The sequence below is a fragment of the Pseudophryne corroboree genome, chromosome 7 (genome assembly GCF_028390025.1).
Source record: "Pseudophryne corroboree isolate aPseCor3 chromosome 7, aPseCor3.hap2, whole genome shotgun sequence".
In the NCBI taxonomy this organism is placed as follows: Eukaryota; Metazoa; Chordata; class Amphibia; order Anura; family Myobatrachidae; genus Pseudophryne; species Pseudophryne corroboree.
Genome location: NC_086450.1, coordinates 158,372,829 through 158,386,552, shown reverse-complemented (window position 1 = coordinate 158,386,552; position 13,724 = coordinate 158,372,829). Strand labels below are relative to the sequence as shown.

Below are 13,724 nucleotides of genomic sequence, written 5' to 3'. Positions count from 1 at the left end.
CAAAAAGGGTGTTCCAGGATCTGATGTGGGTATCACGTACCCAGAGACACATGATTGGCTCCATCTACATATATAATAAATTCATACTGTCCCCATATACATAAATAAATTCATTGGCCCCATAGATATACTAAAATGAATTAGTGATGTGCACCGGAAATTTTTCGGGTTTTGTGTTTTGGTTTTGGATTCGGTTCCGCGGCCGTGTTTTGGATTCGGACGCGTTTTGGCAAAACTTCCCTGAAAATTTTTTGTCGGATTCGGGTGTGTTTTGGATTCGGTTGTTTTTTTACAAAAAACCCTCAAAAACAGCTTAAATCATAGAATTTGGGGGTCATTTTGATCCCATAGTATTATTAACCTCAATAACCATAATTTCCACTCATTTTCAGTCTATTCTGAACACCTCACACCTCACAATATTATTTTTAGTCCTAAAATTTGCACCGAGGTCGCTGGATGGCTAAGCTAAGCGACACAAGTGGTCGACACAAACACCTGGCCCATCTAGGAGTGGCACTACAGTGTCAGGCAGGATGGCACTTTAAAAAAATTGTCCCAAAAACAGCACATGATGCAAAGAAAAAAAGAGGCGCACCAAGGTCGCTGTGTGACTAAGCTAAGTGACACAAGTGGCCGACACAAACACCTGGCCCATCTAGGAGTGGCACTGCAGTGTCAGACAGGATGGCACTTCAAAAAAATTGTCCCCAAACAGCACATGATGCAAAGAAAAAAAGAGGCGCAATGAGGTAGCTGTGTGACTAAGCTAAGCGACCCAAGTGGCCGACACAAACACCTGGCCCATCTAGGAGTGGCACTGCAGTGTCAGACAGGATGGCACTTCAAAAAAATAGTCCCCAAACAGCACATGATGCAAAGAAAAAAAAAGAGGCGCACCAAGGTCGCTGTGTGACTAAGCTAAGCGACACAAGTGGCCGACACAAACACCTGGCCCATCTAGGAGTGGCACTGCAGTGTCAAACAGGATGGCACTTCAAAAAAATAGTCCCCAAACAGCACATGATGCAAAGAAAAAAAGAGGCGCACCAAGGTCGCTGTGTGACTAAGCTAAGCTACACAAGTGGCCGACACAAACACCTGGCCCATCTAGGAGTGGCACTGCAGTGTCAGACAGGATGGCACTTCAAAAAAATAGTCCCCAAACAGCACATGATGCAAAGAAAAAAAAGAGGCGCACCAAGCTCGCTGTGTGACTAAGCTAAGCGACACAAGTGGCCGACACAAACACCTGGCCCATCTAGGAGTGGAACTGCAGTGTCAGGAAGGATGGCACTTCAAAAAAATTGTCCCCAAACAGCACATGATGCAAAGAAAAATGAAAGAAAAAAGAGGTGCAAGATGGAATTGTCCTTGGGCCCTCCCACCCACCCTTATGTTGTATAAACAGGACATGCACACTTTAACGAACCCATCATTTCAGCGACAGGGTCTGCCACACGACTGTGACTGAAATGACTGGTTGGTTTGGGCCCCCACCAAAAAAGAAGCAATCAATCTCTCCTTGCACAAACTGGCTCTACAGAGGCAAGATGTCCACCTCATCATCATCCTCCGATTCCTCACCCCTTTCACTGTGTACATCCCCCTCCTCACAGATTATTAATTCGTCCCCACTGGAATCCACCATCTCAGATCCCTGTGTACTTTCTGGAGGCAATTGCTGGTGAATGTCTCCACGGAGGAATTGATTATAATTCATTTTGATGAACATCATCTTCTCCACATTTTCTGGAAGTAACCTCGTACGCAGATTGCGGACAAGGTGAGCGGCTGCACTAAACACTCTTTCGGAGTACACACTGGAGGGGGGGGCCAGTTCTGCAAGGGCCTCCAAATTGCCTCTTTTTCCTGCCAGTATACGTATGGACTGTCTGACGTGCCTACTTGGATGCGGTCACTCATATAATCCTCCACCATTCTTTCAATGGTGACAGAATCATATGCAGTGACAGTAGACGACATGTCAGTAATCGTTGGCAGGTCCTTCAGTCCGGACCAGATGTCAGCACTCGCTCCAGACTGCCCTGCATCACCGCCAGCGGGTGGGCTCGGAATTCTTAGCCTTTTCCTCGCAGCCCCAGTTGCGGGAGAATGTGAAGGAGGAGCTGTTGACGGGTAACGTTCCGCTTGCCTTGACAATTTTCTCACCAGCAGGTCTTTGAACCTCTGCAGACTTGTGTCTGCCGGAAAGAGAGATACAACGTAGGTTTTAAATCTAGGATCGAGCACGGTGGCCAAAATGTAGTGCTCTGATTTCAACAGATTGACCACCCGTGAATCCTGGTTAAGCGAATTAAGGGCTCCATCCACAGGTCCCACATGCCTAGCGGAATCGCTCTGTTTTAGCTCCTCCTTCAATGTCTCTACCTTCTTCTGCAAAAGCCTGATGAGGGGAATGACCTGACTCAGGCTGGCAGTGTCTGAACTGACTTCACGTGTGGCAAGTTCAAAGGGTTGCAGAACCTTGCACAACGTTGAAATCATTCTCCACTGCGCTTGAGTCAGGTGCATTCCCCCTCCTTTGCTTATATCCTGGGCAGATGTATAGGCTTGAATGGCCTTTTGATGCTCCTCCATCCTCTGAAGCATATAGAGGGTTGAATTCCACCTTGTTACCACCTCTTGCTTCAGATGATGGCAGGGCAGGTTCAGGACTGTTTGCTGGTGCTCCAGTCTTCGGCACGCGGTGGCTGAATGCCGAAAGTTGCCCGCAATTCTTCGGGCCACCGACAGGATCTCTTGCACGCCCCTGTCGTTTTTAAAATAATTCTGCACCACCAAATTCAATGTATGTGCAAAGTATGGGACGTGCTGGAATTTGCCCACATGTAATGCACGCACAATATTGGTGGCGTTGTCCGATGTCACAAATCCCCAGGAGAGTCCAATTGGGGTAAGCCATTCTGCGATGATGTTCCTCAGTTTCCGTAAGAGGTTGTCAGCTGTGTGCCTCTTATGGAAAGCGGTGAAACAAAGCGTAGCCTGCCTAGGAACGAGTTGGCATTTGCGAGATGCTGCTACTGGTGCCGCCGCTGCTGTTCTTGCTGCGGGAGGCAATACATCTACCCAGTGGGCTGTCACAGTCATATAGTCCTGAGTCTGCCCTGCTCCACTTGTCCACATATCCGTGGTTAAGTGGACATTGGGTACAACTGCATTTTTTAGGACACTGGTGACTCTTTTTCTGACGTCTGTGTACATTTTCGGTATCGCCTGCCTAGAGAAATGGAACCTAGATGGTATTTGGTACCGGGGACACAGTACCTCAAACAAGTCTCTAGTTGCCTGTGAATTAACGGTGGATACCGGAACCACGTTTCTCACCACCCAGGCTGACAAGACCTGAGTTATCCGCTTTGCAGCAGGATGACTGCTGTGATATTTCATCTTCCTCGCAAAGGACTGTTGGACAGTCAATTGCTTACTGGAAGTAGTACAAGTGGTCTTCCGACTTCCCCTCTGGGATGACGATCGACTCCCAGCAGCAACAACAGCAGCAACAGCAGCAGTAGGCGTTACACTCAAGGATGCATCGGCGGAATCCCAGGCAGGAGAGGACTCGTCAGACTTGCCAGTGACATGGCCTGCAGGACTATTGGCTTTCCTGTGTAAGGTGGAAATTGACACTGAGGGAGTTGGTGGTGTGGTTTGCAGGAGTTTGGTTACAAGAGGAAGGGATTTAGTGGTCAGTGGACTGCTTCCGCTGTCATCCAAAGTTTTTGAACTTGTCACTGACTTCTGATGAATGCGGACCAGGTGACGTATAAGGGAGGATGTTCCTAGGTGGTTAACGTCCTTACCCCTACTTATTACAGCTTGACAAAGGCAACACATGGCTTGACACCTGTTGTCCGCAATTGTGTTGAAATAATTCCACACCGAAGAGGTGATTTTTTTTGTATTGTGACCAGGCATGTCAATGGCCATATTCGTCCCACGGACAACAGGTGTCTCCCCGGGTGCCTGACTTAAACAAACCACCTCACCATCAGAATCATCCTTGTCAATTTCCTCCCCAGCGCCAGCAACACCCATATCCTCATCCTGGTGTACTTCAACAGTGACATCTTCAATTTGACTATCAGGAACTGGACTGCGGGTGCTCCTTCCAGCACTTGCAGGGGGCGTGCAAATGGTGGAAGGCGCAACCTCTTCCCGTCCAGTGTTGGGAAGGTCAGGCATCGCAACCGACACAATTGGACTCTCCTTGGGGATTTGTGATTTAGAAGAACGCACAGTTCTTTGCTGTGCTTTTGCCAGCTTAAGTCTTTTCATTTTTCTAGCGAGAGGATGAGTGCTTCCATCCTCATGTGAATCTGAACCACTAGCCATGAACATAGGCCAGGGCCTCAGCCGTTCCTTGCCACTCCGTGTCGTAAATGGCATATTGGCAAGTTTACGCTTCTCATCAGACGCTTTCAATTTTGATTTTTGGGTCATTTTACTGAACTTTTGTTTTTTGGATTTTACATGCTCTGTACTATGACATTGGGCATCGGCCTTGGCAGACGACGTTGATGGCATTTCATCTAGTGGCAGCAGCTTCAGCACGAGGTGGAAGTGGATCTTGATCTTTCCCTATTTTAACCTCCACATTTTTGTTCTCCATTTTTTAATGTGTGGAATTATATGCCAGTATCAATAGCAATGGCCTACTACTATATATACTGCGCACAACTGAAATGCACCACAGGTATGGATGGATAGTATACTTGACGACACAGAGGTAGGTAGAGCAGTGGCCTTCCGTACCGTACTGCTATATATACTGGTGGTCACTGTCAGCAAACTGCAAAACTAAAATGCACCACAGGTATAGAATCTAGATGGATAGTATACTTGATGACACAGAGGTAGGTAGAGCAGTGGCCTTCCGTACCGTACTGCTTTATATACTGGTGGTCACTGTCAGCAAAACTCTGCACTGTACTCCTCCTATATAATACTCCTGGTCCCCAGTCCCCACAATAAAGCAGTGTGAGCACAGATATATGCAGCACACTGAGCACAGATATGGAGTGTTTTTCAGGCAGACAACGTATACTGGTGGTCCCTGGTCAGCAAAACTCTGCACTGTACTCCTCCTATATAATATACTGGTGGTCCCCAGTCCCCACAATAAAGCAGTGTGAGCACAGATATATGCAGCACATTGAGCACAGATATGGAGTGTTTTTCAGGCAGACAACGTATACTGGTGGTCACTGTCAGCAAAACTCTGCACTGTACTCCTCCTATATAATACTGCTGGTCCCCAGTCCCCACAATAAAGCAGTGTGAGCACAGCTATATGCAGCACACTGAGCACAGATATGGAGTGTTTTTCAGGCAGACAACGTATACTGGTGGTCACTGTCAGCAAAACTCTGCACTGTACTCCTCCTATATAATATACTGGTGGTCCCCAGTCCCCACAATAAAGCAGTGTGAGCACAGATATATGCAGCACACTGAGCACAGATATGGAGTGTTTTTCAGGCAGACAACGTATACTGGTGGTCACTGTCAGCAAAACTCTGCACTGTACTCCTCCTATATAATACAGCTGCTCCCCAGTCCCCACAATTAAGCAGTGTGAGCACAGATATATGCAGCACACTGAGCACAGATATGGAGTGTTTTTCAGGCAGACAACGTATACTGGTGGTCACTGTCAGCAAAACTCTGCACTGTACTCCTCCTATATAATACAGCTGCTCCCCAGTCCCCACAATTAAGCAATAAGCACAAATATTTGCATCAACATTAATAAACGGAGAGGACGCCAGCCACGTCCTCTCTCTAACATTTCCAATGCACGAGTGAAAATGGCAGCGACGCGCGGCTGCTTATATAGAATCAGAATCTCGCGAGAATCCGACAGCGGGATGATGACGTTCGGGCGCGCTCGGGTTAACCGAGCCATACGGGAGAATCCGAGTATGCCTCGGACCCGTGTAAAATGGGTGAAGTTCGGGGGGGGGGGGTTCAGTTTCCGAGGAACCGAACCCGCTCATCACTAAAATTAATACATTCATAGTGTCCCCTAGATAAATTCATTCTGCCCCCATAGATATAAATAAATTCATACTGCCCCCTTAGATATAAATAACACATTCATAGTGCCCCATAGATATAAGTAAGTTCATTCATAGTGTCCCCTAGATAAATACATACTGCCCACATAGAGATAAATAAATTATATAAATAACACATTTATAGTGGCCCACAGTACATTCATAGTGCCGCATAGATATAAATAAATTCATACTGCCCCATAGATATAAATAATAAATTTATAGTACCGTATAGATATACATTCATAGTGCTCCATAGATAGAAATTCAGTGTCCCATAGATATAAATAAAGTTGTAGCGCATTAATAGTAGAATTTAAGAAAAACATATACTGTAGGTGAGCAGCACTAATCGGAGGGAACTCCCGACGCCAGATTAGTTAATCTTAACTACTGTATTCAAGTTTATTATCAGCTGAATTACCAACGCTGGCTAGTTAGTCCATAGTTTAATGAGTTTGACACACAAAACGACTGCTTATGTTTAAAGGAATAATAGTCACAATCGCAGATAAAAATGTTTTTCGTTCAGTGCGTTGAGAGACAGCAAACATCCTATTGCTTGTTTTTTTGAACACCTCAGTGGGTTTTGTATCTATTACAGTAATGACTAATATAAAAAGGGCAAATGTTAAGAGGCTGACAATAAATGTAAATCAGATAATGCTGCAGAGTACACAGAACAGAACGGAAGTGAAGATTATAAAAGTCACAGGCCGCCAGTGGATAGAACAGCCACAGCTCACGTCACAGGTCACAATCACAAACCGTAGCAGTCATAGACGTTTTCTGGTAGAACAATCCATCAAGCCTGTGTGCCCGAGGGCCTGTGTGCTCCTTTTAGAAGGTTACTGGCATATGAAGTCCTTGCTGACCATTGCTGATAGACTTCTTTACATTCCATGATGAGCCTGATCCTCTTGAGAAGTTTAAATTACTCTGCAAATTTTGGGTGAATCTGGAACATTCTGGGGGGTAATTGGTGATATTGCCATAGCAACCAATCAAATACTGTCTATCATTTTCTAAAGGGCAATAGAGAAATGATCGATAGCATCTGATTGGTTGCTATGGGCAACATCAACAATTCTCTGTTTTAGAATCTGTAGTAAATTTACCCCTAAGAATCTGGATATTGCGGAAATTCAGCCAAATTTATTTGCCTATCTCTATTTCTGAGACGTATACCTTTGTTTATTTAAATGCCATTTTCCTCTGCTAATGAAGTTTGCTCACTGTCCTCTCTAAACAGCATCCTTCCTTCCCATCCATCAAACGGAATAAATGACCAGGCCCAGCAGAAGAAACACAGGATTCTTCATTAGTCTGATTTTATTACTAAAAGCTCCATCCATATTCCTAACCGGGATACCGTTACCCTTTTGTCATTTTCCAATAAAAGCGGCCATATCAAATAGGCAGAGCACATCGTAATTAGCAGCTGGCAGAAAGAGCTGTAAATCTGTATCAGTTCTGAACGATTTGCTTACATTGTTCCTTTGTTGACAAATGATGCTGTACATGTTAATGTTTCTGCGATGTCCCCGCTGCACCTGACATGCCAATAAATGGCAGCCAGCTGTATGAATTATGGAAATAAGATTTTTGTTTATGAAGGTGCCCCAGACATTTATTTTATGGCGTGCCTTTTGACACATTTAATGTCTACAGTTACAATGGAAGGATATGTGCTAACTGACACAATGAGTAATACAAACTTAACTTTTTTCCTAGCATTAAAAAAAAAATAGATTAATGATCATTTTTTTTGTGCATGTTTTTTCTTCCCCCGTTAATCTATTTTCTTTTTTTAAATAACAGAAGCAGGTTGGATAATTTTTCTTTTTTTAACTAATCTTACACAGAAAATACCTCCAATTGGCTATAGAATTCATTTTTCTTCTTGTTGCTTTGAAATCCATTTCAAATTATTGTGCTCTAGTTGCCAACACTGATTTATAAAGAGGCTTTTGACAATAAAAAACAGAGGGCATTTCAATTGTCAGTGATGTATAGTCATGATGTGCGGCTGCGCATGTCACTGGGAATTGCAGTACCACGACATTGCTCATTTTCCTCTACACCTGCATGGGGTGTGAGGAAACACGAGTAAGGTTCCAAATGTATTCTGTCATTAACTATCTTCTGCATAAAGAAGAACAAGGAGTCCTGGAAGTGATGATATGGCCCCCACAGAGCCCTGATCTCAACATCATTGAGTCTATCTGGGATTACATGAAGAGACAGAAGGATTACAGCAAGCCTACATCCACAAAAGATTTGTGGTTAATGGTTAGTTCTCCAATATGTTTGGAACAACCTCCCTGCCAAGTTCCTTCAAAAATTGTGTGCAAGTTTATCTAGAAGAATTGATGCTGTTTTGATTTAGATTGAAAATAAGATTTTAAACCTACCGGTAAATCTTTTTCTCGTAGTCCGTAGAGGATGCTGGGGACTCCGTAAGGACCATGGGGATAGACGGGCTCCGCAGGAGACATGAGCACTTTAAGAAAGACTTTAGGATTTGGGTGTGCACTGGCTCCTCCCTCTATGCCCCTCCTCCAGACCTCAGTTAGAGAAACTGTGCCCAGAGGAGACGGACAGTACAAGGAAAGGATTTTGTTAAACCAAGGGCAAGATTCATACCAGCCCACACCAATCACACCGTATAACTTGTGATAAACTAACCAGTTAACAGTATGAAATTCAACATAGCTTCAGTCGGACACTGAAAGCAACCATAATATAACCCTTATGTAAGCAAAACTATATACAAGTCTTGCAGAAGTAGTCCACACTTGGGACGGGCGCCCAGCATCCTCTACAGACTACGAGAAAAAGATTTACCGGTAGGTTTAAAATCTTATTTTCTCTTACGTCCTAGAGGATGCTGGGGACTCCGTAAGGACCATGGGGATTATACCAAAGCTCCCAAACGGGCGGGAGAGTGCGGATGACTCTGCAGCACCGATTGAGCAAACAGCAGGTCCTCCTCAGCCAGGGTATCAAATTTGTAGAATTTCGCAAACGTGTTTGCCCCTGACCAAGTAGCCGCTTGGCACAGCTGTAGTGCCGAGACCCCTCGGGCAGCCGCCCAAGAAGAGCCCACTTTCCTAGTGGAATGGGCATTGACTGATTTAGGTAACGGCAATCTAGCCGTCGTATGCGCCTGGTACAGATCCAGCGAGCAATAGTCTGCTTTGAAGCAGGAGCGCCAACCTCGTTGGCTGCATACAGGATAAACAGCGCATCAGTTTTCCTGACTTTGGCCGTCCTGGCCACGGAAATTTTCAAAGCCCTGACTACATCCAGATACTCGGAATCCTCCAAGTCTCGTGTAGCCACCGGCACCACAATAGGTTGGTTCATATGAAAGGATGACACCACCTTAGGCAAGAATTGAGGACGGATCCGCAATTCCGCCCTATCCATATGGAAAACTAGATAGGGGCTTTTGTGAGACAAAGCCGCCAATTCTGACACTCGCCTAGCCGAAGCTAAGGCCAACAACATGACCACCTTCCAAGTGAGATATTTTAACTCTACTGTCTGAAGTGGTTCAAACCAGTGCGACTTAAGGAAACTCAAAACCTCGTTAAGGTCCCAAGGCGATACCGGAGGTACAAAAGGAGGCTGAATATGAAGCACTCCCTTTACAAAAGTTTGTATTTCTGGAAGTGAAGCCAATTCTTTTTGAAAGAAAATGGATAATGCCGAAATCTGAACCTTAATGGAGCCTAATTTTAGGCCCAAATTCACTCCAGTTTGTAGAAAGTGAAGGAAACGGCCCAGATGGAATTCTTCCGTAGGAGCATTCCTGGCCTCACACCAAGCAACATATTTACGCCATATACGGTGATAATGTTTAGCTGTCACATCCTTCCTAGCCTTTATCAGAGTAGGAATGACCTCCTCCGGAATGCCCTTTTCCGCTAGGATCCGGCGTTCAACCGCCATGCCGTCAAACGCAGCCGCGGTAAGTCTTGGAACAGACAGGGCCCCTGTTGCAACAGGTCCTGTCTTAGAGGAAGAGGCCACGGATCTTCTGTGAGCATCTCCTGCAATTCCGGGTACCAGGCCTTTCGTGGCCAATCTGGAAAAATGAGAATTGTCCGAACTCCTCCTTTTCTTATTATTCTCAACACCTTTGGGATGAGAGGAAGAGGAGGAAAAACATATACTGAGTGGAACACCCACGGTGTCACTAGTGCGTCCACCGCTCCCGCCTGAGGGTCTCTTGACCTGGCGCAATACCTTTGCAGTTTTTTGTTTAGGCGGGACGCCATCATGTCTATCTGGGGCAGGCCCCACTGGCTAGCAATCTGTCTGAAGACTTCCTGATAAAGTCCCCACTCTCCCGGATGCAGGTCGTGCCTGCTGAGGAAGTCTGCTTCCCAGTTGTCCACTCCCGGAATGAACACTGCTGATAGGGCGCTTACATGGTTTTCCGCCCAGCGTAGAATCTTTGTGGCTTCCGCCATTGCCACTCTGCTCTTTGTGCCGACCTGGCGGTTTACATGAGCTACTGCGGTGATGTTGTCTGATTGGATCAGAACTGGTAAGTCGCGAAGCAAAGTCTCCGCTTGACGAAGGGCGTTGAATATGGCCCTTAGCTCCAGGACGTTGATGTGAAGACAAGTCTCCTGACTTGACCAAAGACCCTGGAAGTTCCTTCCTTGTGTGACTGCACTCCAACCTCGGAGGCTCGCGTCCGTGGTCACCAGGACCCAGTCCTGAATGCCGAATCTGCGGCCCTCTAGAAGGTGAGCACTCTGCAGCCACCACAGGAGAGACACCCTGGCCCTGGGGGACAGGGTGATCAACCGATGCATTTGTAGATGCGACCCGGACCATTTGTCCAGTAGGTCCCATTGGAAGGTCCGTGCATGGAATCTGACGAATGGAATGGCCTCGTAAGCTGCCACCATCTTTCCCAGGACTCGCGTGCAGTGATGCACTGACACCTGTTTTGGTTTCAATAGGTTCCTGACCAAAGTCACGAGTTCTTGAGCCTTTTCTATAGGCAGATACACCCTTTTCTGGTCCGTATCCAGAATCATACTCAAGAAGGGGAGACGAGTTGTAGGAACCAGCTGCGACTTCGGGATATTGAGAATCCAGCCGTATTGCTGTAACACCTTCAGTGAAAGTGACACGCTGTTCAGTAATTGTTCTCTTGATCTCGCTTTTATGAGGAGATCGTCCAAGTACGGGATAATTGTGACACCTTGCTTGCGCAGGAGCACCATCATTTCCGCCATTACCTTGGTGAAAATTCTCGGGGCCGTGGAAAGCCCAAACGGCAACGTCTGAAATTGGTAATGACAATCCTGTACCGCAAATCTCAGGTACTCCTGATGAGGTGGATATATGGGAACATGAAGGTATGCATCCTTTATGTCCAGAGATACCATAAAATCTCCCCCTTCCAGGCTGGCGATGACCGCCCTGAGCGATTCCATCTTGAATTTGAACCTTTTCAAGTATAGGTTCAGGGATTTTAAATTTAAAATGGGTCTGACCGAACCGTCCGGTTTCGGGACCACAAACAGGGTTGAGTAATATCCCCTGCCCTGTTGAAGCGGGGGAACCTTGACCACCACCTGTTGAAAATACAATTTGTCGATTGCATTTAACACTATCTCCCGTTCTTGAGGAGACGTTGGCAGAGCCGATTTGAAAAACTGGCGAGGAGGCACCTCTTCGAATTCCAGTTTGTAACCTAGGGAAACAATTTCTATTGCCCAGGGATCCACCTGTGAGTGGGCCCAGATGTGGTTAAAAATTCGAAGACGTGCCCCCACTGGCACGGACTCCCTTAGTGGAGCCCCAGCGTCATGCGGTGGATTTTGCAGAGGCCGGGGAAGACTTCTGTTCCTGGGAACTAGCTGTGTTGTGCAGCTTTTTCCCTCTACCCTTACCTCTGGCAAGAAAGGACGATCCACAGCCTTTCTTGTTTCTATTTGATCGAAAGGACTGCATTTGATAATGCGGTGCTTTTTTAGGTTGTGAGGGAATCTAAGGCAAAAAGTTGGATTTACCAGCTGTAGCTGTGGAGACCAGGTCCGAGAGACCTTCTCCAAACAATTCCTCACCCTTGTAAGGTAAAACCTCCATATGCCTTTTTGAGTCGGCATCACCTGTCCATTGTCGGGTCCAAAGGACTCTTCTAGCCGAGATCGACATAGCGCTGATTCTCGAACCCAATAGACCAATGTCTCTTTGTGCATCCCTCATATATAAGACAGCATCTTTTATATGTCCTAGGGTCAATAGGATGGTATCCTTATCCAGGGTATCAAATTCCGCTAATAAGGTATCTGTCCATGCTGCTACAGCACTACACAACCATGCCGACGCAATAGCCGGTCTGAGTAAGGTACCTGAATGTGTATAAATGGACTTCAGGGTAACCTCCTGCTTGCAATCAGCAGGATCCCTGAGGGTAGCCGTATCTTGGGAAGGAAGCACTACCTTTTTGGATAAGCGTGTCAAAGCTTTGTCCACCCTAGGGGATGATTCCCACCGTATCCTGTCCATTGGCGGGAAAGGATACGCCATAAGAATCCTTTTGGGAATCTGCAGTTTCTTGTCTGGAGATTCCCAAGCTTTTTCACATAACTCGTTCAGCTCATGTGAGGGGGGAAAATTTATCTCAGTTTTCTTTCCCTCATACATGTGTACCCGCGTGTCAGGGACAGGGGGTTCCTCTGTGATATGCAAAACATCTTTGATTGCAATAATCATATATCGAATACATTTAGCCACCTTTGGCTGTAATTTTGCATCATCATATTCGACACTGGAGTCAGAATCCGTGTTGGTATCCGTGTCAACTATTTGGGATAGTGGGCGCTTTTGGGACCCCGAAGGTCCCTGCGACATAGGTACAGGCATGGGTTGACTCCCTGACTGTTCCCTAGCTTCAGCTTTATCCAATCTTTTGTGCAATAAATTTACATTGGCACTTAAAACATTCCACATATCCATCCAGTCAGGTGTCGGCGCCGTCGACACCACATTCATTTGCTCCTCCCCCTCCCTCGAAAAGCCTTCTACCTCAGACATGTCGACACACACGTACCGACACACCACCCTCTTATCTGAGGACAGTTCACCCACAAGGCCCTTAGGAGTGACAGAGAGAGAGTATGCCAGCACACACCCAGCGCTATAATAACCCAGGACAAAAACACAATATTTATGTTTACCCAGATAGCGCTTTTATACTCAATTCGCCAATTATGTGCCCCCCCTCTACTTTAAAACCCTCTTGTCACAGTGATTTAAGCAGGGGAGAGTCCGGGGAGCTTCCTCTCAGCGGTGCTGTTGAGAAAAAATTGCGCTGGTGAGTGCTGAGGGAGAAGCCCCGCCCCCTCGGCGGTGGGCTTCTGTCCCACTCTAAAATACAAAACTTTGGCAGGGGCTCGTAGGTATATACAGTGGCCGGCTGTATATACCCATCTTTTGCCAGGAGATGTTTATTTGCTGCTCAGGGCGCCCCCCCCCCCCCCGCGCCCTGCACCCTTACAGTGACACAGTATGTGAGGTGAATGGGAGCAATGGCGCACAGCTGCAGTGCTGTGCGTTACCTCAGTGAAGAACATTGAAGTCTTCTGCCGCCTCTGTCTTCTAACTTCTCAT

At 46.4% G+C, this 13,724-nt stretch overlaps 1 protein-coding gene across 3 annotated transcripts in view; it reads right to left on the bottom strand.

Moving 5' to 3' along the window:
* The window catches only part of ARHGAP15 (Rho GTPase activating protein 15), a 1,201,663-nt gene that overhangs the window by 305,542 nt on the left and 882,397 nt on the right, over positions 1–13,724 (bottom strand). The window lies entirely within an intron of this gene.